The sequence below is a fragment of the Oncorhynchus clarkii genome, chromosome 16 (assembly GCF_045791955.1).
Source record: "Oncorhynchus clarkii lewisi isolate Uvic-CL-2024 chromosome 16, UVic_Ocla_1.0, whole genome shotgun sequence".
Classification (NCBI taxonomy): Eukaryota; Metazoa; Chordata; class Actinopteri; order Salmoniformes; family Salmonidae; genus Oncorhynchus; species Oncorhynchus clarkii.
The window spans coordinates 26,898,812-26,924,629 of NC_092162.1; the positions used below are offsets into that span (position 1 = coordinate 26,898,812).

The 25,818-nt window shown below is 41.3% G+C and overlaps 1 protein-coding gene across 3 annotated transcripts in view; it reads right to left on the minus strand.

The window, feature by feature from the left end:
- Positions 1–20,947, minus strand: part of LOC139368287 (TLC domain containing 3Bb) — a 46,686-nt gene extending 25,739 nt beyond the window's left edge. Inside the window, exon 1 of one of the 3 annotated variants that reach the window (XM_071107027.1) lies at positions 20,594–20,947. The gene's annotated coding sequence lies outside the window, so the exon portion shown is untranslated. Of the gene's footprint in view, positions 1–20,452; positions 20,545–20,593 lie in introns of those variants that run through there. The other 2 variants (XM_071107028.1, XM_071107030.1) reach the window with 2 other exon arrangements.
- Positions 20,948–25,818: the final 4,871 nt, after the last annotated feature.

Below are 25,818 nucleotides of genomic sequence, written 5' to 3' on the forward strand. Positions count from 1 at the left end.
TTGACAGTGCATGTCAGAACAAAAACCAAGCAATGAGGTCGAAGGAATTATCCATAGAGATCCAGGACAGGCATGTGTCGAGGCACAGATCTGGGGAAGGGTACCAAAAAATGTCTGCAGCATTAAAGGTCCCCAAGAACAGAGGCCATTCTTAAATGGAAACATTTCGGAAACACCAAGACTTGACCAGGTGGCCAGCACTAGGAACTGAGCAATGGGGGGAGAAAGGCCTTGGTCAGGGAGGTGACCAAGAACCCGATGGTCACTCTGACAGAGCTCCAGAGTTCCTCTGTGGAGATGGGAGAACATTCCAGAAGGACAACCATCTCTGCAACACTTCACCAAATCAGGCCTTTATGGTAGAGTGGCCAGACGGAAGCCACTCCTAAATAAAAAGGCACAGTACAGCCCACTTGGAGTTTGCCAAAAGGCACCTAAAGACTCTCAGACCATGAGAAAAAAGATTCTGGTCTGATGAAACCAAGATTGAACTCTTTGGCCTGAGGAAACCTGGTACCATTCCTACGGTGAAGCATAGTGGTGGCAGCAAATTGCGGGAAAGCCTTTTTGAAATCTGACATGTTGGCTGGATTCACAACAAATGTAGCTTCAATTTGTTATCTTGCATGTGTGATTTCATGAAAGTTTGATTTTTTATAGTAATTTATTTGAATTTGGCGCTCTGCATTTTCACTGGCTTTTGGCCAGGTGGGACGCTAGCGTCCCACATATCCCAGAGTTAACATCAAGAGCAATGGTGACATCATTGGGGACCTTTAAGGTTGCAGTGACACATCCATAACCTGAGCGGAAACCAGATTGCATAGCCGAGAGAATACTATTGACATCAAGAAAGCCAGTCAGATGATTATTGACAAGTTTTTCCAACACTTTTGATAAACGGGAAAAATAGAAATAGACCTATAACAGTTAGGATCAGCTTGATCTCCCCCTTAAATAAAGGACACACCATGGCTGCCTTCCAAGCAATGGGAACCTCCCCAGAAAGGAAAGAGAGGTTAAAAAGGTTGGAGACCAGGTTGCTGCCCCTATCATCGCCATGCCTAAGGAAGAAAGGGTCTAAACCATCTGACCCAGATGTTTTTTGGGGGTCAAGTTTAAGGAGCTCCTTTACCACCCTCAGACTCACTGACTGCCTGCAGGGAGAAACGTTGTAGTGGGCAGGGGAAAAAGAGGGAGAACCATCTGGGATAGTCCCATTAGAATGGGTGGGAGATGAGGAAATGTTGGACGGGCAAGGAGGCATGGCTGAGTCAAATAGGAATCCTGAATTAATGAAGTGGTGATTAAAGAGCACAGCCATGTGCTTCTTGTCAGTAACAACCACATCATCAACTTTAACATGGGCAGCTGTGAGGAGGGTTTATTCTCTAGGTCTTTAATCCATTTTCTAGAACTTCTTGGGGTTAGGCCCACAGAGAGAGAACTGCTCCTTTAAGTAACTAACTTTGGCCTTCCGGATAGCCTGAGTGCACTTATTTCTCATTTGCCTGAACCATTGCCAGTCAGCCTGAGTATGCGTGTGCGGAGCCATTCGTCAAATGCAACTCTTGAGGTGGAGTTACTCTGCAAAATCATGGTTGAACCAGGGGCTGAACCTGTTTTTAATTCTCATTTTCTTTATGGGGGTGTGTTTGTTAACAATACCACTGAAAATATCAAAAAAGAAGATCCAAGCTGAGGCCAGGTCATGAAGGAAGGCTTGCTCATTAAAGTTTTTTTAGCAAGCGTCTATGACAGGTCGTTTCACTGAGCAGCCATTACAAACACAGGCTGTAAAACAGTGATCAGTAAGGCCATTACAGAAAACACCAGACTGATACCTATCAGGATTATTTGTGAGGATAACATCGAAGAGAGAATCCTTTTCTGGGTGTTTGGAGTCATACCTTGTGGGATTTGTAATAATCTGAGAAAGATTTAGGGAGTCCCGTTGCTTTAATAGTTGGTCAGGCGGTTTAAGCATGTCCCAGTTTCGGTCACCAAGCAGGACAAATTCAGACTTAGTATAAAGGGCCAGGAGAGAGCTTAGGGCAGGTAGGGTACAGGCCGGTGCTGATTGAGGACGATAGTACCCAGCAACAGTCAACAAACAGCTATTTCAAAGTTTAATGCTTAAAACCAGCGAATCAAATTGTTTGGGGACAGACTTGGTGGAGACAACCAAGCACTGAAAGTGATCCTTGTTAAAGATTGCCACGCCCCTACCTTTGGAAGATCTGTCTTGCCAAAAAAGGTTAAAACCAGAAAGGTTAACATCAATATTCAAAACATTCTTTCCTAACCACGTCTCAGTAATGACCAACACATCTGGATTGGAGCTGTGAGCCCACACTTTCAATTAATCAATTTTAGGTAATAAGCTTCTAATTTTAATGTGCAGAAAACCTAGGCTTTACAAGAGCAGAAGTCAATGAAACAGATATCAGAGCACAAGTCAGAATAGGGGGTAGCAACAGTAGATGGGCCAAGGTGTACATGCACATTTCCAGATATAATCAACAGTAATACAAATCAGGGCACGGCAGAGAACAGGGAGAGCTCTGCAGTGCTGATTTATGACATTGAATGTGCATCAGATGGCAACAAGATCATATTGTACAGCAATTTCATCATGTAACATGAATACAAAGCCGGCGAGAGGTGGTTAGAATAGGATGGGAGGCCAAAAGTCTGTGTAACCAATAGAGTCAGAGTCCCGAGTGTGGGAACAAACAGTCTGTCCCACGGTTTGGTAAAGAAAGTTTGTAGTCAACAAAGTATGCAGGAGTCATGAGGCAAATAGCAAAATGCACAAGAAAGTGTGTGAGTGCTGGAGGAGAGCGAAAGCTCGGGAGAGAGGGGTGAGTGTGGTGGGGGTACCTGTACCAGACAGGGGGAGACAACCAGGGCAGACGGTGAACAGATCGCCAGGTGGAATCCAAGCAGCAGTGCAGCAGGCAACGGGAGTAGGTGTCACACCCACTTGGGAAAAACTTTTATTTCTGGAGGCAGATTTCTTGTAGAAAATGCCAGTGAATGCTCTTTGGACAGCAGGAGCATTGAATTTGTATCTGGTCTGTCCTTGCAAGCCTGGGAGCCTTAACTCAGCATTCAGTCGCCATAAATAAAGTATATCATTGTAATGTACTTTATTTTACATTTTTCTTCTTGGTTTTCAAAATAGCATCAGACCAAACACTACCCACTCAGTGCCAGGTTGGATGGTGTCCTCAGATCTCTACTGTTTGTTTGCTAGAGTACCCTCCGTATAGCTTAAAAAATAAAACCTTTAAAGCAGTAATCTCTCCAGTTAATTTTGGTCAAAATTAGGTTGTAGGTTTTGATCTGAAGGCCATGCTGTGGAGGGTAGCATCCTGCATATGTACTTGCAGAAAAAATCTAAGTTTATCTAACTCCAAATCTATCCTTTTGAAAAAACATGTTGAAAAATGTGAAAGCTCAAATGCAGCTGTCTCTCTCCCTGAGGGGGGCGTGTCAGGTTGCGGATCCATCGATACAAAGGACCTCGTCCTTAAGTGGGCAAGGGAACATGGCGATATCACTTTCCAAGGCCACAAGATCAAGTTCTACCAGGATTTCAGTTCTAGCCTGGCGAAGAAACGGGTCACATTCAACGATACCAAGTCCACTCTGTACAAGAAAGGAATCAGCTTTGGGCTGACTTATCCTGCCCGTCTCCATGTCACCTTTAACGACAAAGTCAATTTTTTCCAAAACTCATGAAGAAGCTGAGTTCTTCTACCGACAGTGCATACATTGAATCCCTGGATTGGGATGATTTCTCACCTGCCTGTATTATGTGAGTAACGTTTGTTCTAGTGACACTAGGCTACATTCATCTATGGCCATCTATTGATCCGTTTCTCGTGAAACAATTCTATGCTAAAGCTTGATGGTGCAGTAGGTATGTTTGACATACTATGCTGTCTCTGCTCTTTGTAAACTTTAATTTGATCTTGTTTAGTTTCTTAAATCAAAGACAATCGCTGTTAAAAGCGCATCATTTTGATTTCTTTCTTTTTACTAAGGCTTGAACTTGCTGCTCCACTTAAGGCAATCTATAGCCTACATTGCAGTTTGGCAGCCTTTAGGTCATTTCGGATACTAATGTTACTCGCTGGTTAGACACCGATCCTGTCTACCAATATGTGTATGTATGTATGTATGTATGTATGTATGTATGTGTGTATGTATGTATATATATATATATATATTTCATTGGGGGTCTGCTTTTTGTGATTTTTTGTATGGACATTCTATACTACTGTGGTTTACGTTGGCCTAATTGGTGTTGTTGGTCACTGATGGTTCTCAGTTACATTCACTTTATCTTGGACTCAACGACGACTCTTCTCTTCCAATTTTACTCGTTTAATTGTTGCACTAGCTGAAGAGTTTAGACCCATGGTTTGTTTGCTTAATTGTACATATCCAAAATGCTAGTTGTCTGTATACCATCATTTAATTGTTTCCCCCTAAGGACGTTTGTAACAATTTACCAATACAGGGGCTGACCCTTTTTCATAGTCTACTAGTTAATTTCAAATGGATCTCATTACTCAGACCTGTGGCAACACCCAGTGGACTACATTCATATTATAGCCAGTGAAATGCCACCGATTGCTGTTAACATCTTTCAATAACTGACGCTTAAGGTTATACTCTTTGTTTAAAGTGTGACCGAAACCCAAATTGTGTACTTGCCTACTGCCATATTAAATGTTTTAATTTCAAGGTTGTATGTAACTTCTTTCCTAGGTCGGTTTGACCTCACATCACGTTTAGGATAATCAACGAACGCTGAGTAAGAGAATTCCTGCTGCTCGTCTTGTTCATAATGACGAGATTAGGATTAGAATTATTTTCCTTTTTCTTTAAATGGTTTTATACCATCACTTGTATTTTATTTTTGTGTATGTTGGGGGTAGTGGGGCAAAGATTATTGTGCTCTGCTTCTCTAGAGGATTTTTTTTTTTCATGCTGCTCCTCTCTCAATCTCTCTTTTAAGGATTCATGTCTAGTTCAACAACAAGTCAGGATGGTATTTTGAGGCTTCCAGTTAGACTGGTGACATGGAACATTTGCGGTTGTGGGGGGAAAGTTAAGTGCTTCTGAGCACTGAAGAGCCTGAATAATGATATTGCATTTCTTCAAGAAACGCACCTACATATTAACGACCATACTAGATTGCATAAAGCATGGGTTGGACAGGTTTTTAATTCTAATTTGAACGGCAAAGCCAGGGTAATAGCAATAGTGATTTCACCCTCACAGATCATTTCAGATTCTGGAGGATGTTATACCACAGTTAGTGGCACCCTCTTCCAAACCCCTGTAGTACTTGCCAATGTTTACACCCCTAACTGGGATGACACTAGATTTATGACACCTCATTTAGCCTCTCTCCCTAATCTTGACACCCACCGCCTCATCTTCGGCAGTGACCTTAACTCTGTTACTGAACCAAGACTAGACCAGTCTAATCCCAGAACACTTACTCCTTTCGGGATGGCAAAAGCTCTTTCTACATTCATGACCCAAATGGGTTGTGTTGATCCATGGCGCTTCCTCCACCCGGTCTCAAAATACTTCTACTTTTCTCATGTTCATCAAGCCTACTCGTGAATAGACTACTTTTTTTTATAGTTAGAGCCCTTCTCCCCTCAGTTAAAATGACAGAATATTCTGTTCTAGTAATTTTGGACCATTCCCCCACATTCTGGATTTAGCTCTTACTTACGAACGCAAAAAAACTGTTGAATTGGAGATTTAACATGGCCCTATTGTCCAACAAAAAATTATGACTTTATTTCAACCAACATAGATGTATTCATTCAAACAAATAAAAATGACAACACCTCCCCCTCTCTTCTTTGGGAGACTTTCAAAATGGTATTATAGGGAAATAATTTCTTACAATGCTCATTATTTCAAACAAAGAAAACTGAAACGTCAAGAACTGGTGGACTCAATCCTGGCAATAGACCGCCAATATTCACCTTCTCCATCCCCTGAATTATACACAGAGGCTGAAACTTCAAACTCAACTTAATCTGCTTTCCACTGATAAAGCAGAGTTTCTGTTGCAATGAACAAAGGGGGCGAACTACGAATATGGTGACAAGGCCAGCCGCCTTTTGGCACACCAGCTTAAAACGCCAGTCAGCATCTCATCTCATAGGTATATGACTCTTCCCGTGATATTACAAGTGATCCCTCTAATATTACTTCAACTTGTGTCATTTTTCTAACCTCAACAAATCCGAACCCCCATCAGATAATACGGCTATGGACAACTTTTTAGATATCTTGGATATTCCATCCATTGATATGAACATGAATAAAGTTCTGGATAACCCTCTGCATCTAGATATCTAGATAGGGGTGGCAGGTAGCCTAGTGGTTAGAGCGTTGGCCTAGCAACTGAAAAGTTGCAAGATCAAATCCCTGAGCTGACAAGGTAAAAATCTGTCGTTCTGCCCCTGAACAAGGCAGATTGAAAATAAGGCCGTCATTGAAAATAAGAATTTCTTCTTAACTGACTTGCCTAATTAAATAAAGGAAAAATACAAATGAGATAAAAGGTTCTAAAGTCGATTTTTATTTAAAAAAACTCATATAAACTAGTCCCATTACTATTAGATATGTTCACCGACTCGTTTTCACAAGGCTCTCTCCCCTCTGATGCAAACTCAAGCCTCCATCTCACATATACTCAAGAAAGATAAAGATCTAGCAGAATGTGGTGGATATCGGCCCATTTCACTTTTGAATGCTGATGTTAAACTATTAGTTAAGGTTCTATCATGCCGGTTGGAGCCCTGCCTTCAGGATGTCATATCTGATGATCAAACAGGTTTTTAACATTATACTCTCTCCTTCTGTCTCTCAAGACCCCGAAATTGTTGTTTCTCTTTATGCATAGAAGGCTTTCAACCAGATGGAGTAGGATTATTTATATAAGATTTTGGCAAGATTTAGGTCCAATTTCATCTCATGAATGTGTCTGCTCTATTCTGCTCTTATGGCTAGCGTACGCACCAACTCTCAACATTCAAAATACTTCCCCCTCTCCAGAGGGACTAGTCAAGGGTGTCCTATGTCCCCGCTCCTTTTTGCACTTAGAACCACTTTCCTTGACCTTACAATTATCATCATCATTCACTGGAATCCACCGAGCTGGTGAAAAACAAAGTGTTGATGTATGCAGATGATCTACTATTATCACTAATCCTTTGAACTCTGTCAATAATATACTGCATATTTTAGACACATTTGGATCATTCTCAGGTTACAAATTGAACGTTCAGAGAAGTGAACGTTTTCCGATCAACCCCACTGCCAAGCAAATTCCCCATTGAGCCCTGCCTTTCCGTCTGTTTCCCTCTGGTTTTTCCTATTTAGGTGTGAATATAACAACATTTCTGGCTATCCTACATAAAAACGAACTTTGCAAATCTAGTCACGCAAGTTAAAGCGGCCTTCTAACGTTGGGATATTCTGCCTCTCTCCTTAGCTGGCAGAATCTAATCTGTTAAACTTTCTTTTTTTTTTTTACCTAGGATTCTATACCTTTTTCAATGTCTTCTGATCTTTCTGCCGAAATACTTTTTTACCAAGTTGGATAAGCTCAGTCATTTTATCTGCGCTGGCAAATCACCTAGGAGACATAAAGCAATACTTCAAAGAAGGAGACAAGATGGAGGATTGGTACTTCCAAATTCTGGTGTAATGCTCCAAGTACCAACTGGTGCTCATTAGAAGCACACTCCTGCCAATCATGCTCCCTTTCTGCTCTTACTTGTGCCCCACTGTCCTTGTGTCCTTCAAAGTATACTGGAAACCCCATTGTGCACTCTATGAAGATCTGGAGACAATTTTAGACTGTCTGCCCCTTCTCTTCCAAGCCCTGTTTGTAACAACCACCTATTTTTTTGCCTCCAAACTTGACCAGGCTTTTGTTTTGTGGTGAGAAAGAGGTTTGGTATGTTTCAAATATGTATTTTTAGATGGGAAGTTAGCAAGTTTGAATATCGTAGCTAAATGTAATCTGTCTAATTCTAATCTTTCCACTATTTTCAAGCCCATAACTTTGTTTGCTCTCATTTTCCCACCTTTCCTCAACTGCCTCCCAAGATGTTGCGAGAAGAGATTTTGTCCCTCTCGTGGATTCGGCAAGGTCTGATTTCGGGATTATATGACATTATGCTTTCCTCTGAACCCTCTCCAATAAACAAAATCAAGGCAGGTCAAGTTCACTACCCCAGTCTTACACAAGACTGGCGGGAGGAGGCCTTTCTTAGGGTTAACTCCACATCCTCATGTGCTCGGTTAAGTTTAAATTCAGTTCAAACTCTTGCACAGAATTCACTACACCAAAGAAAAACGTAGTAAATTCCTCCCAGACACAAATGAGACGTGATAGATGTCCATTCACTCTGGCAAACCACACCCATATGTTTTATTCATGTTCTAAGCTGTCTGAGTATTTATTCTCCTTTTTTAACACTCTCAAAAATTCTAGATATTGACCTACAGCCTTGTCCTTTTATAGCTATATTTGGAGTTCTATCTTGTAGCCTCATCTCACTAAAAGTAAAGCAGACGTTGTAGAGTTTGCTTCCCTCATAGCCCGCTGGCAGATCTTGCTTAATTGGAAATCCTCCAAACCTCCCACTGCATCATCCTGGTTGAAAGATTGAATATATTTTCTATACTTCAAAAAAATGTAATAAAACAGAGGTTGTACTGATAACTTTTTATTGAGATGGCAGCCTTTAATTTCCTTTTTTGAAAAGTTGCTTTCTATTGATCCGGATGAACAATTTTGGTCAACAGGGTATATGAGAGGGTGCGGGAGGGAAGGCATACTATGCTGTGATCTTTATTTATTTTTGTGTATGTATATGTGGGTATGTATATTTACATTATTATTATTTTCAATTGTATGTTTTAATTTATTTTAGCATGTATGCTGCTTTTGTTAAGGGGAGGGAGGTGTTTCAATAAGTATAAGGGGATAAAATTATGCATCTGTTCAATTTGTATTTCTTGATATGTCCAATAAAAATACATAAATCAAATAGATTTGAATTTTGATTATGTGCGCATATACTGTAGTTGTTTTAACGGAATAGCCTGCGTCTTTTCAGCTCAGATTTACCCACTAGGCTATGACATACGACGCAGCATAGGAATAGCCTATAGGCCTAGTGTTTTTGTTTTTTTAAATCCATATTTCTTTATGTATTCATTCGGATTCACAGTGCCGACTGTGAATCAGAATTAGTTAGGGAACATAGATAATTAAGATGTCTTATCTGCATAATATGTTTATATGATATGCTTGTTATTAGAATGTATCCCTTCAGACTCCAATGTTGGCAGTTGCACTTCCTCCTTCAGCTGGGCCTCAAGTCAACTGGGCCCAGAGAGGGGAGAAGTCAGGCTTGTCTTTCACATGTCTCTGGTGCTATGCAGAATATCAGAAGGAGAAGAGGACAGGAGGGAACATTGTCTTCATATGTGAATGGGTCTTTACCTATTGTAAACCACGTGAAGGGGTGGCGTGATTAATGGGGAACCAACTACTTGTCTCCACAATGTCTGTGCGCCAGTCACTCCCTCCTTTGGCCTTGGGGGAGATAAGATCTGAGAAAAAATGTGTGGGGTCGTGTCCGGAACCATTGTATGTCATCTCTGATGTTGCACCTATCCTGGGGTAGTGTATGACCTAGAGGCTCACTCCCCTCAGTGAGATTGTCCAGTCATGTGGTCAAGAAGGGGTTTTACTTGAGATGGAAGTATCTGGAGTTGACAATTGATTTATGCCATAGAATTAATTGGTGTTTCTGTGCTATGAAGTACCAGGAACGAGATCGGATCGTCTTAGGGGCCAGACTAAACTATAAGAACAGTCTTCATAGCAAATGGCTGGGGGATACTCCTTTCTCATATATCAAGTTTCACCTTGTGACCAATTCCATACATCTGTTGTTTGTCATAAAGAATAAAAGGGTGTATCTTTTTTATAAAATATATTTGTATTCTTTGTATGTCAGAGCTACTCGCCACAACACTTGGAAGTGTTGAGCCAACCAGCCTCATCATTAGAGAAGCAATTGCTCTATGCTTTCCTTATTAATACGTTTTGAATAAAGTGATATCCTGATTGGTGATTGACCTTGTCTCTTCTCATTATTGATTAGAATTTCCACCACAGGACGAAACACAGGTCCCGTAACGAATGGTTCAGGACAAATACATGTACTGTTACAGCCCTAGTAGACACTGTCCTTCGCTCCCACCTACCCTCACTGTCATTAACAGAACTGCGGGAAAACAATGCCCGACAGGCAGGGGCGAAAGACACTGTCTAGTACCGGTTGCCCCCGCTAGCACAGTAGGCAGGGGGCTGGGGCGCCATCGTGTGCTAGCTAACTAACTAGTTAGTGATACCTTGTGCTAGCACACAGTGTCACCCCGCCTCCCGCGTACTGGAGAAAACCATGCCCGACAGGCAATACCGAATGACACTGTTGACTGGTCGTCCCCGCCACCTGCTTGCGCAGCAGGCGTGAGGCTGACACTGTGTAGTAGTTAGCGACACCGTATGCTTGCTAGTTAGCTAAATCACAATGTAGCTCCCGCCTACTGTGTATCAGTCCTCATTAGGACTAGCTGTCCTGCTCTCGCCGTCGTTAACAGAACAGAGGGAAAACAGTGCCCGACAGGCGGGGTGAAGGACATGGTCTACCGGAGCACGGCTAGCTAGCTCTCATTGTCGCCCCGTCCCTTCTTCTGTGGGGTTTATCGGCAGCTGGCATCCAACGCTATTGTGCACTAGTGCCACCCACTAGTGCCACCTACTGTACTGTACCCAGCCAGTCCTAACTTGAAAATGGACCAATAGAAGTATAAAGAGGGGTTCCTGCAGATGCAGTTATGCCCCAAATTGGGGGCCGATATTGCACCTTTCTCGGTCAAACTCGTCGTCAACTTCTCAAAAGCGCAGATATGGAGCAAGAAATTGTACATTATTAAAGAAATTGTATATTATTAGCCCACCGGATCCATTATTTATTTTCTCTGGAAACGGAGGTCCACAACATAAGGACCGAGGTAAAGTTGGTTTTATATTCACACATTTGGACATTCAACAGACATTCGCCAAAAGCCATTTGCAAATGTAAAAATCAATAACTAATTAACCGTTTGTCACAGAAACATCAAACTAGGTATGATTTATTCTATAAATGTCTAGTATACTTTTACAACCCTTGCTTTGAGTAAATATTCCAGTTCTGATTTGATAGAAATACATGAAATGCCATTTAAAGCTATATAAATCAGTAACGTTTTCACTGATTATGACAGAAAAATCAAACTAGGTATGATTTATTCTATAAATGTCAAGCATACTTTTACAACCTGGTTTGAGTAAAAATTCCAGTTGACTTGATAGAAAAACATAATTTCTATAAAATGCCATTTAAAGCCATATAAATGAATAACGTTTTCACTGACTGACAATCATCAAACTAAGTATGATTTATTTTATGTCTAGTATACTTTTACAACGTTTGCTTTGAGTAGAAATTCCGGTCTTAATTTGATAGAAATACATAAAATCTCAAATATTGCATTTAATAATTATGTGATTGTAGCAGAAAAAAGGGAAACTATGCATTTATTTGCAATAACTTTAAAGAAATGTTAATTTCAAGTGCAATTTGTTCTATATGAAGTTGTACAATGTTTACAATCCTAAATTGTATGCCAAATCGCGTCAGAACATTCAACAACCTCTGACTCCACTTCGTCAGAATTCTGAAGGAGGAAATCAACAAGCTCAGCATCGTTCTGCTCAAAGCCCAGGTCACCTTCTCCATACTCATTGATCTCAGATCCCAACTTTGCTGCTCTCCTGTTCACCTCATATCCTCTACTGCAGGTTTGGTAGTGGATAGTGTCTCCACTGGATGGTTGAGTCTGGCCTCTCCAGGCACCACCAGCGCTGGTACCCCCTGCTCACTTTGAGATGGCTCCTCCAGAATTTCCCTCTCCTCTTTCCCTGTGTAGAATATGAACTGCCTGGTACTGCTCTGCTCCACATTCAATTGGGATTGACCTTGACTAACCTGGGGGTCATTCAAACCATTTGTTTTGCTAGCACAGCCTGGAATATGTTCCGAGATTCTTCCGATGGCATTGAGGAGTACACCACATCAGTCACTGGCTTCATCAATAAGTGCATCAAGGACGTCGTCCCCACAGTGACTGTATGTACATACCCCAACCGGAAGCCATGGATTACTGGCAACATTCGCAGTGAGCTAAAGGGAGGAGCTGCCTCTTTCAAGTATTGGGACTCTAACCCGGAAGCTTATAATATATCCCACTATGCCCTCTGACGAACCATCAAACAGGCAAAGCTTCAATACAGGACTAAGATCGAATCGTACAACACCAGTTCCGGATGTGGCAGGGCTTTTGAAAACTATTACAGACTACAAAAGGAAACACACAAGAGCTGCCCAGTGACACAAGCCTACCAGACGAGCTAAATAACTTCTATGCTCGCTTTGAGGCAAGTAACACTGAAACATGTATGAGAGCATCAACTGTTCTGGATGACTGTGTGATCACGCTCTCCGCAACCGATGTGAGTAAGACCATTAAAACAGGTCAACATTCACAAGGCCGCTGGGCCAGACGGATTACCAGGACGTGTACTCTGAGCATGCGCTGACCAACTGGCAAGTGTCTTCACTGACATTTTCAACCTCTCCATGTCTGAGTCTGTAATACCAACATGTTTCAAGCAGACCACCATAGTCCCTGTGCCCAAGATCACGGCGGTAACCTGCCTAAATGACTACCGACCCAAGGCACTCACATCTGTGGTCATGAAATGCTTTGAAAGGCTGGTCATGGCTCACAAACACCATTATCCCAGAAATCCTAGACTAGAGGTTTACCGATTAATCGGAATGGCCGATTAATTAGGCCCAATTTCAAGTGTTCATAACAATCGGAAAGCTGCCTTTTTGGACGATTTTATTATTATTATTATTTTTTTACACCTTTATTTAACTAGGCAAGTCAGTTAAGAACACATTCTTATTTTCAATGACGGCCTAGGAACAGTGGGTTAACTGCCTTGTTCAGGGGCAGAACAACAGATTTTTACCTTGTCAGCTCTGGGATTCAATCTTGCAACCTTACAGTTAACTAGTCCAACGATCTAACCACCTTTCATTGCAGGCTGCCTACCACCACCTTTCATCCACTGAGCGGTGGTAGGCAGCCTTTCATTGCACTCCACGAGGAGCCTGCCTGTTACGCAAATGCAGTAAGAAGCCAAGGTAAGTTGCTAGCTAGCATTAAACGTATCTTAAGAGCAATGCAACGCAGGGGGATGATTTAACAAAATCGCATTTGCGAAAAAAGCACAATCGTTGCACATCTGTACCTTACCATAAACACCAATGCCTTTCTTAAAATCAATACACAGAAGTATATATTTTTAAACCTGCATATTTAGCTAAAAGAAATCCAGGTTAGCAGGCAATATTAACCAGGTGAAATTGTGTCACTTCTCTTGCGTTCATTGCACGGAGAGTCAATGCAACAGTTTGGGCCGCCTAATCTGCCTGAATTTTACGTAATTATGACATAACATTGAAGGTTGTACAATGTAACAGGAATATTTAGACTTAGGGATGCCACCCGTTAGATAAAATACCGAACGGTTCCGTATCTCACTGAAAGAATAAACGTTTTGTTTTCGAAATGATAGTTTCCGGATTCGACCATATTAAAGACCAAAGGCTCGTATTTCTTATATTTTTTTTTTTTGAATTTTACCCCTTTTTCTCCCCAATTTCGTAGTATCCAATTGTTGTAGTAGCTACTATCTTGTCCCAGGACTCTGACTACAACTCGGGAGAGACGAAGGTTGAAAGTCATGCGTCCTCCGATACACAACCAACCAAGCCGCTGCTTCTTTAACACAGCGCACATCCAACCCGGAAGCCAGCCGCACCAATGCGCAGGAGGAAACACCGTGCACCTGGCCACCTTGGCTAGCGTACACTGCGCCCAGCCCGCCACAGGAGTCGCTGGTGCGCGATGAGACAAGGACACCCCTACCGACCAAGCCCTCCCTAACCCGGGCGACGCTAGGCCAATTGTGCGTCGCCCCACGGACCTCCCGGTCACGACAGAGCCTGGGCGCGAACCCAGGACTCTGATGGCACAGCTGGCGCTGCAGTACAGCGCCCTTAACCACTGCGCCACCCGGGAGGCCAAAGGCTCGTATTTCTGTGTGTTATGTTATATTTGATAGAGCAGTCTGACTGATCGGTGGTAGGCAGCAGCAGGCTCGTAATCATTCATTCAAACAGCACTTTCGTGCGTTTTGCCAGCAACTCTTCCTTGTGCTTCAAGCATTGCGCTGTTTATGACTTCAAGCCTATCAAGCCTAATAGCGTTTCAATCGTCACTCGCTCTGAGACCTGAAGTAGTTGTTCCCCTTGCTCTGCATGGGTAACGATGCTTCGAGGGTGGCTGTTGTCGATGTCTTCCTGGTTCGAGCCCAGGTAGGGGCGAGGAGAGGGACGGAAGCTACACAGGCAATACTAAAGTGCCTATAAGAACATCCAAAAGGTATATGAAATACAAAAGGTATAGAGAGAAATAGTCCTAAAAATACTATATTAACTACAACCTAAAACCTCTTACCTTGGAATATTGAAGTCTCATGTTAAAAGGAACCACCAACGTTCATATGTTCTCATGTTCTGAGCAAGGAACTTAAACGTTGGCACATATTGCACTTTTACTTTCTTCTCCAACACTTTGTTTTTGCATTATTTAAATCAAATTGAACATGGTAAATTATTTAATTGAGGCTAAATTGATTGTTATTTATGTATTAAGTTAAAATAAGTGTTCATTCAGTATTGTTATAATTGTCATTATTACAAATACTTTTTTTTTTTTTTAAGTAAAGTCAGCCGATTAATCGGTATCGGCTTTTTTGGTACACCAATAATCGGTATCAGTGTTGAAAAATCATAATCGGTCGACCTCTACCCTAGACCCACTCCAATTTGCATACCACACCAGCACTCCACACTGCCCTTTCCCACCTGGACAAAAGGAACACCTATGTGAGAATGCTATTCATTGACTACAGCTCAGCGTTCAACACCATAGTGCCCTCAAACCTCATCACTAAGCTAAGGACCCTGTTACTAAACAGCTCCCTCTGCAACTGGATCCTAGACTTCCTGATGGGCCACCCCCAGGTGTTAAAGGAGATGGAGATGATTGTGGACTACAGGAAAAAGGAGGACGAGCACGACCCCATTCTCATCAACGGGGCTGTAGTGGAGCAGGTTGAGAGCTTGAAGTTCCGTGGCATCCACATCAACATAGTCCAAGCACACCAAGACAGTCATGAAGAAGGCATGACAAAGTCTATTCCCCCTCAGGAGACTGAAAAGATTTGGCATGGGTCCTCAGATCCTCAAAATATTTTACAGCTGCACCATCAAGAGCATTCTGACAGGTTGCGTCAATGCCTGGTATGGCAACAGCTCGGCCTCCGACCGCAAGGCACTACAGAGGGTAGTGCGTACGGCCCAGTACATCACCGGGGCCAAGCTTCCTGCAATCCAGGACCAATATACCAGGTGGTGTCAGAGGAAAGCCCTAAAAATTGTCAAAGACTCCAGCCACCCTAGTCATAGACTGTTCTCTCTGCTACCGCACGGCAAGCGGTACAGGAGCGCAAAGTCTAGGTCCAAGAGGCTTCTAAACAGCTTCTACCCCCAAGCCATAAGACTCATGGACAGCTAATCAAATGGCTACCCAGACTATTTGCAACCTGCTGCTCTTTAATTATGTTCTTCTTATCTCTTACTTTTTTCTTAATTTAGATTTTTTAGGTATTTTCTTAAAACTGCATCGTTGGTTAAGGGCTTATAAGTAAACATTTCACTGTTGTATTCAGTGCATGTGACAAATTAAATTTTGTTTGCATTTTTTTGTGCAACGGTTCCAAATTTTAAGTAGTTTCAAGGCACAACAGTCATTTATTTATAAGTATCTAATTTAACAGCAAAGAGAAACCTTCCAATCATTTTCTATTTTGGCTTTGTTGAAGTCCTTCTTTGTCATCCCCATACAAGCCAATGGTACCATCTCCTGAGGTAATAAATTAAACTGTTCCAACGCTTACAGCCAAATGTTTAATACACCGGGAATTCCCAGAACACATTCTGGAAGGTCTATAGATAGTGGTCACTTTATTAGGTACAACCCCCTTTGCATCTGGAACAGCGGGAATTCAAAACTGTTGATGAAACTAGGAAAAGGAGATAGACTGTTCAAGTTTTTAAGTCCAGTTGGAGTTTATTAGTCAGTACAAGTTTTGGAACTTTTGAGTTACAAAAGACCATCACAGACGGTGTTGTCATTTTACACATTCTTAAGTTCAAACAAACATTAAAAAAATACCTGAATACATCTCTGCATGCTTCAGTGTCTAGCAAGCCAAGACCATGGGACTTGGTGTATGTAGAAGCAATTTATTTTTGTGAATAGGGTGGTGAACCTAATAAAGTGGCAACTAAGTGTAGATATCACAAACAACTCCTTTTGAGCAGTGTCTGTTATACGATGATCAATGGGTAGAATGGTAAATCTGATCCCCAAGGTCCTCATAAACTCACTTGGATATATAGAGTTGGAGGTAAAGAAATAAAATATGAAACTAGGACATTAAAACACTGGCAGAATTATTTCATCCACATAAAATGTATTTTAAAGTATAAATACCCTTCTAAGACCACCGTCTTTCTGGACATTTTAAAAAGGTTTGCAAATAGGTCTTTCTGCAAGGAATGTGAATTGAAAGGGATATGGTAATACCTACAGTTGACATCAGAAGTTTACATACACTTAGGTTGGAGTCATTAAAACTCGTTTTTCAACCACTACACAAATGTCTTGTTAAAAAACTATAGTTCTGGCAAGTGGGTTACGACATCTACTTTGAGCATGACACAAGTCATTTTTCCAACAATTGTTTACAGACAAATTATTTCACTGTATCACAATTCCAGTGGGTCAGACGTTTACATACACTAAGTTGACTGTGCCTTTAAACAGCGTGGAAAATTCCCGAAAGTGTTGTCATAGCTATAGAAGCTTCTGATAGGCTAACTGACATAATTTGAGTCAATTGGAGGTGTACCTGTGGATGTATTTCCAGGCCTACCTTCAAACTCAGTGCCTCTTTGCTTGACACCATGGGTAAATCAAAAGAAATCAGCCAAGACCTCAGAAAATAAATTGTAAACCTCCACAAGTCTGGATCATCCTTGGGCGCAATTTCCAAACGCCTGAAGGTATCACGTTCATCCGTACAAACAATAGTACGCAAGTATAAACACCATGGGACCACGCAGCCATCATACCGCTCAGGAAAGAGACGTGTTCTGTCTCCTAGAGATGAACGTACTTTGGTGCGAAAAGTGCAAAACAATCCCAGAACAGCAGCAAAGGACCTTGTGAAGATGCTGGAGGAAACAGGTACAAAATGTATCTATAGCCACAGTAAAACCAGTCCTATAATCGACATAAGCTGTAAGGCCGCTCAGCAAGGAAGAAGCCACTGCTCCAAAAACCACCATAAAAAAGCCAGACTACGGTTTGCAACTGCACATGGGGACAAAGATCTGACTTTTTGGAGAAATGTCCTCTGGTCTGATGAAACAAAAATAGAACCGTTTTCCCATAATGACCATTGTTATGGTTGTAGGAAAAAGGGGGAGGCTTGCAAGCTGAAGAACACCATCCCAAACGTGAAGCACAGGGGTGGCAGCATCATGTTGTGGGGGTGCTTTGCTGCAGGAGGGACTGGTGCACTTCACAATATAGATGGCTTCATGGGGGAGGAAAATTATGTGGATATATTGAAGCAACATGCCAAGACATTAATCAGGAAGTTAAAACTTGGTCGCAAATGGGTCTTCCAAATGGACAATGACCCCAAGCATACTTACCAAGTTGTGGCAAAATGGCTTAAGGACAACAAAGTCATGGTATTAGAGTGGCCATCACAAAGCCCTGACCTCAATCCCATAGAAAATGTGTGGGCAGAACTGAAAAAGCATGTGCAAGCAAGGAGGCCTACAAACCTGACTCAGTTACACCAGCTCTGTCAGGAGGAATGGGCCAAAATTCACCCTATTTATGTGGGAAGCTTGTGGAAGGCTACCCGAAACGCTTGACCCAAGTTAAACCATTTAAAGGCAATGCTACCAAATACTAATTGAGTGTATGTAAACTTCTGACCCACTGGGAATGTGATGAAAGAAATAAAAGCTGAAATACATAAATCATTCTCTCTACTATTATTCTGACATTTTACATTCTTAAAATGAAGTGGTAATCCTAACTGACCTAAAACAGGGAATTTGAAATGGGATTAAATGTCAGGAATTGTGAATAACTGAGTTTAAATGTATTTGGTTAAGGTGTATGTAAACCTCTGACTTCAACTGAATGTAGGTGATGTAGTTTCTCCACTGGTATAATGTGTGGTAGTTGCACACCTCCCTGCTGAATCATGTAGAGGTGATTTGGGCCAGTTGATTTTTTTTCCCATTATCTTTTGTGAAAAATAATTTTCATGTAGGCTTTGTGCTAGCAGTTTGAGAAAGAGAGCAAATAGCATAGGGACAGACTGGTTGAAGTCCTCATTTCTAAATGGTTAGGGCCAGTAGATTACAGAGGGGTTCACATACAGTTCAGAAGCAGTCATAATGTATACGTTTAGCCCAAAAACAAAGCATGTACTGTCCACTTCTTAAAATAGTGCTTTTTTTGTTATCCACCCTTTGGTATCTTGCAATACCATGCTAACTTATATTACACACACACACACACACACACACACACACACACACACACACACACACACACACACACACACACACACACACACACACACACACACACACACACAGTATATACGTACACTACTATTCTAAAGTTTGGGGTCACTTAGAAACATCCTTGTTTTTAAAATTAAAGCAATTTTTTGGTCCATTAAAATGTCATTGGAACAAAGGAATGATGGTTGCTGGAAATGGGCCTCGGTACGCCTACGTAGACATACCATTAAAAATCAGCCGTTTCCAGCTACAATAGTCATTTACAACATTAACAATGTCTACACTGTATTTCCAAACAATTTTATGTTATTTTAATGGACAAAAAAAATGCTGTTCTTTCAAAAACAAGGACATTTCTAAGTGAGCCCAAACTTTTGAAAGGTAGTGTGCTATGGTTCACTCTTAGTTTTCCTTATCTCCACTGTGGAAAGTCCATCTTGGTCCTCTTGATCCATCCACCTGTCTTCTTTGTTTGTCAGGCCTGACCCCTTCATCCCGTAGTTTTTTCCTGTAATCTAATTTAATATGACTGAAGATGCAGAATTTTATGCCAGCCCCCTTCTAAAAGGATATAACAGACTCGTTAGAACTTTTGACCACACGCCATCCATCAAATCAAACTGGAATTTTTACTCGAAACAAACGTTGTAAAAGTATGCTAGACATTTATAGAATAAACCATATCTAGTTTTATGTTTCTGTGACAATCAATGAATTAGTTATTAATTTTAAATGGCTTTTGATGAATGTCTGATGAATTTCCGAATGTGTGAATAGAAAACCAACTTTACCTCGTCGCAAATCATACGAATAGCTGAGACCATGTTGGGCAACGCTAGCTAGCTGGTTGGCTAAAGACGAGACTCGGTGCATTGTAAATACGCAATGCGCTATCTTTCCATATCGAAATAAATGCATATAAGACTAATTGTATGCTAGCTGACCAGTTATTTAGATAACTAGTAATATTTTGCTTATTGCACAAGTTTGAGCTTACAAAGAAATGTAATACTTCTAAAACATGACCAGCCTGCTGTAGCATCAGTGGACTTGTTCACACAGGCTAACGTTAGTTACAGCTACCTAGCTAATGAACAGTCATTGATTATTTTTTTTCAAGTGACATCTTTGGCAGTGACGTTCAATCACAAATGACAAAATCAGGCAGTGAGCTAACGTCTTACAGCCGGCTAGATAACGTATGCAAAGTTAACGTTATTTCAACGACTATATACACATTCTGTATAGAACACGTATAAAACCAAGGCTACAAATTGAATCGCAATAGTACAAAAAAAATAGCTAGCTAGAAAGCTAATATTTAGCAGCTAGCTAACATTGACCAGTTAGCAACATTACTAGCTAGCTAAGCCAAAACACCACGAACATTTGAAAACCAAGACAAGTAGTTAGCTAGCATGACATGGGTAGGTAGATAACGTTAATTCTTATAGTACCATTAGACCGCTCACGTTAGTTCACTCCTGTTCTGGCCTAGCCAAAAAGGCCCAGTAGCGGTAGCTAGCTAGCCACTAGGCTAACACAAACATGCTAGCTTGTTAAATCGAAATGAATGGAACGAAGTTAGGGAGATTTACATAGATATTTTGCAGTCGGGTCAGCGGCCTGTCGAAACTCGTGTCCTGGAAAAAGCGATTAGCGAAGTCCCGGGGGTGCCCGCTTGGATGATCCACATGTTCAAACTGTTAGTATTTGACCCCAAATATATTTTACAATAAAAGTGCTGTGCAAGGGCTTCCAAAATTCCGATAGTTACCCCTTCCAAAATATTTAGACCAGCCAGTGATTGTGCCCGGCGACGCTCTAGCACCTCAGCTGGACAACATGACGGTTTGCAACTGTAAAAAAAAAAAGTCTAATTGACTCCAGATGTTGAGTACTAGCACATGGCTTTAAGATAACACCAAACCGCCTCTCCTAGATTTGCAGATAGCCAAGTCTAGATAAATGTGGTCTGGCAGCAACAGTGCTCAGGGGCGGATTGGCCTTCTAGCAATTCTGGCAAATGCCAGATGGGCTGGACCTTTTTTGTTGACATACAAAATGTTTTTATATTTAATTTGTATTTATTTAACTAGGCAAGTTAGTTAAGAACAAATTCTTATTTACAATGACGGCCTACCCCGGCCAAACCCTAGCAACGCTGGGCCAATTGTGCGTTGCCCTATGGGACTACCAATCGTGGACAGTTATGATTAGAGGTCGACTGATTAATCGGAATGGCCGATTAATTAGGGCCGATTTCAAGTTTTCATAACAATCGGAAATCGGTATTTTTGGTCGCCGATTTCCGATTAAAAATTATTATTTTTAAAATTGTATGCCTTTTATTTAACTAGGCAAGTCAGTTAGGAACACATTCTTATTTTCAATGACTGCCTAGGATAGGAACTGTGGGTTAACTGCCTTGTTCAGGGGCAGAACGACAGATTTTCACCTTGTCAGCTCAGGGGTTCCAATCTTGCAACCGCACAGTTAACTAGTCCAACGCTCTAACCATTGCACTACACGAGTAGCCTGCCTGTTACGCGAATGTAGTTGAAGCCAAGGTAAATTGCTAGCTAGCATTAAACTTATCTTACAAAAACAATCAATCATAATCACTAGTTATAACTACTGATCCAGTTTAGCAGGCAATATTAACCAGGTGAAATTGTGTCATTTCTCTTGCGTTCATTGCACGCAGAGTCAGGGTATATGCAACAGTTTGGGCTGCCTGGCTCATTGTGAACTTATTTGCCAGAATTTTACGTAATTATGACATACATTGAAGGTTGTGCAATGTAACAAGAATATTTAGACTTAGGGCTGCCGAACGGTTCCGTATTTCACAGAAATAATAAACGTTTTGTTATCAAAATGATAGTTTCCGGATTCAATAATATTAATGACCAAAGGCTCGTATTTCTGTGTGTTATTATGTTATAATTAAGTCTGATTTGATAGAGCAGTCTGACTGAGCAGCAGCAGGCCCGTAATCATTCATTCAAACAGCACTTTTGTGCGTTTTGCCAGCAGCTCTTCGCAAGCACAGCGCTGTTTATGACTTCAAGCCTATCAGCCTAATGGCTGGTGTAACCAACGTGAAATTGCTAGCTAGTTAGCTGGGTGTGCGGTAATACTGTTTCGAACATCACTCGCTTTTAGATTTGGAGTAGTTATTCCCCTGGCGCTGCAAGGGCCGCGGCTTTTGTGGAGCGATGGGTAACGATGCTTTGAGTGTGGCTGTTGTCGATGTCTCCCTGGTTCGAGCCCAGGTAGGGGCGAGGAGAGGGACGGAAGCTATACTGTTACACTGGCAATACTATAGTGCCTATAAGAACATCCAATAGTCAAAGGTATATGAAATACAAATGGTATAGAGAGAAATAGTCCTATAAATACTATATAAACTACAACCTAAAACCTCTTACCTTGGAATATTGAAGTCTCATGTTAAAAGGAACCACCAACTTTCATATGTTCTCATGTTCTGAGCAAGGAACTTAAACGTTAGCTTTTTTACATGGCACATATTTTACATGGCACACATTTTTACATGGCACATATTACTTTCTTCTCCAACACTTTGTTTTTGCATTATTTAAACCATATTGAACATGTTTCATTATTTATTTGAGGCTAAATTTTTATTTTAGAATTTTGCGCAATTTCTGTTAAACTAATCTATAATGAGCCTTGGGCTGGTCAGTGGGCAATGGCCTGTTTTTTCTGATAGGCTGAGCTGAGGTCACACAAACATTCAAAGTCAAACGCTGCATCAGCAAAGAGACCTGCTCCGACCGTCATCAGTTAGACAGTCAAGATCATGGATCGTAAAAAATGGAAAGGGTGGATATAAACATAGAAAGAGCACATTCTACATTGTCACCTCACTCAAAACGTCCTATTTTTTGGGGCAGCTAAAACCATGATTTGGTAAAACAGTGAAGTGCATTATCATGATTCTTGTAATGAAAGTTTCTGTCCCTGTCCCTGCCCTTGCTGGAGCCTGCTGCTGTGATGAGCGAGCCACTCTCCTCTCCCCCATGTGCTCAACAGAAAAATGTGTTCTGATTGTATAACATTTCAAAATGCAATTGCGGACAATTCTGGAGTCCTATTTTGACAGTAAAATACAGCAACTATAATTAATTGTCAACCCACAATGTATGACAATCAGTGGATTAGGTTGCACATCAAAATATCTTGAATCTTTCATTCCTGCTTGGACGTGTTAGATGAAACAACTTATTTCTTGAATAGCTAGGTAGTCTATTTATCATACTTTCATGATTTGGGTCCGACCAAATCATGATGTGGGTGCAACCAAATCATGGGCTGGTGCTACCAACTATCAAAGTTAGTGGCACTAGTGACACCAGGGGGAAATGTTAGTCTAAAGCCCTGTAATAGTAAGAAGGCTCTACGCATGTGTTATTTTACACACTACTAGCTGCTACTCATATTCCCCCTCCTTTCACATTTATTTCTTAGCTCACCCTATTCTGAACCATGATGATGTAGCATATCTCTGCCTCATATTTCTGAACAGCTGAAATAAACAATTGACGGTGATTTGAACTTACATTTCAACATACTGTGCCGAGCCCTTGACTTTTTCCACATTTTGTTACGTTGAAGCCTTATTCTAAAATTGATTAAATTAATAAAAATCCTCAGCAATCTACACGCAATAGCCCATAATGACAAAGCGAAAACAGCTTTTTAGAATGTTTGCAATTTCTAAAAAAGAGAAATACCTTATTTCCAGAAGTATTCAGACCCTTTGCTACGAGAATGGAAATGTAGCTCAGGTGCATCCTGTTTCCATTGATCATCCTTGAGATGTTTCTACAACTTGATTGGAGTCCACCTGTGGTCAATCCAATTGATTGGACATGATTTGAAAAGGCGCACACCTGTCTATATAAGGTCCCACAGTTGACAGTGCATGTCTGAGCAAAAACCAAGCGATGAGGTCAAAGGAATTGTCCGCAGAGCTCAGAGACAGGATTGTGTTGAGTCACAGATCTGGGGAAGGGTACCAAAACATTTCTGCAGCATTGAAGGTCCCCAAGAACACACTAGCCTCCATCATTCTTAAATGGAATAAGTTTGGAACCACCAAGACCAAACTTAGCAATCGGGGGAGAAGCACCTTGGTCAGGGAGGTGACAAAGAACCCGATGGTCACTCTGACAGAGCTCCAGAGTTCCTCTGTGGAGATGGGAGAAACTTCCAGAATGACAACCATCTCTGAAGCACTCCACCAATCAGGCCTTCATGGTAGAGTGACCAGACGCAAACAACTCCTCAGTAAAAGGCACAAGACAGCCTGCATGGAGTTTGCCAAAATGCACATAAACACTCTCAGACCATGAGAAACAAGATTATCTGGTCTAATGAAACCAAGATTGAAATGCTCACTAACAGGGATGTAAGCAAACTTGCGCAAAAATGTGAAATAAATATTTTTTTTGTGCATATGTAACATTTCTAGGCTCTTATTTCAGCTCATGAAATATGGAACCAACCCAACATGTTGCGTTAATATTTTTGCTCGCTGTATTATAAAGGCTATACAACCTCCTCTCTCTGTTGTGACCGATATTGTACAGTAGTTGCACAAGCAGGACACAGTCCCTACACATTGCATTGGAGCAAAAATAATCCGCATTTTGTTTGATTATTAAATTCTTTTTTTTGCATTTTGTGTGATGATGTAAGCTAATCGTACCCACTTGCCAGAGTTTCTGAAAAAATAACTACTATTTTGAGTGCCTGTCCGCTTCCTGCTTAGACAATGATTGCGGTGATCATGAAAAAACAACATTAAATTGCAAGTCTGTGTCTTGCTTGTGTTTAATATACTGAAAAGATAGCTGCATGTAACTCCCCACTTGAGTTTTGCATCGGGGAAATTTTTTATTTGATTTTATTTAACCTTTAATTTAACTAGGCAAGTCAGTTAAGAACAAATTCTTATTCACTATGACGGCCTACCAAAAGGCAAAAGGCCTCCTGTCGGGGACAGGGGCTGGGATTTAAAAAAATAAAATAAACAAAAATATAGGACAAAACACACATCACGACAAGAGAGACAACACTACATAAAGATAAATCTAAGACAACATAGCAAGGCAACAACACATAACAACACAGCATGGTAGCAACACAACATAACAACAACATGGTAGCAACACAACATGGTAGCGGCACAAAATATGGTACACACATTATTGGGCACAGACAGCACAAAGGGCAAGAAAGTAGAGACAACAATACATCACGCAAAGCAGCCACAACTGTCAGTAAGAGTATCCATAATTTAGTCTTTGAATGAAGAGATTGAGATAACTGTCCAGTTCGAGTGTTTGTTGCAGCTCATTCCAGTCATTAGCTGCAGCGAACTGAAAAGATGAGCGACCTAGGGATGTGTGTTCTTTGGGGACCTTTAACAGAGTGTGACTGGTAGAACGGGTGTTGTATGTGGAGGATGAAGGCTGCAGTAGCTAACTCAGATAGGGGGGAGTGCGGCCTAAGAGGGTTTTAATAAATAAGCATCAACCAGTAGGTCTTGCGACGGGTATACAGAGATGACCAGTTAACAGAGGAGAATAGAGTGCAGTGATGTGTCCTATAAAGAGCATTGGTGGCAAATCTGATGGCCGAATGGTAAAGAACATCTTGCCACTCGAGAGCACCCTTACCTGCCGATCTATAAATGATTTCTCCATAATCTAGCATGGGTAGGATGGTCATCTGAATCAGTGATAGTTTGGCAGCAGGGGTGAAAAAGGAGTGATTACCATAGAGGAAA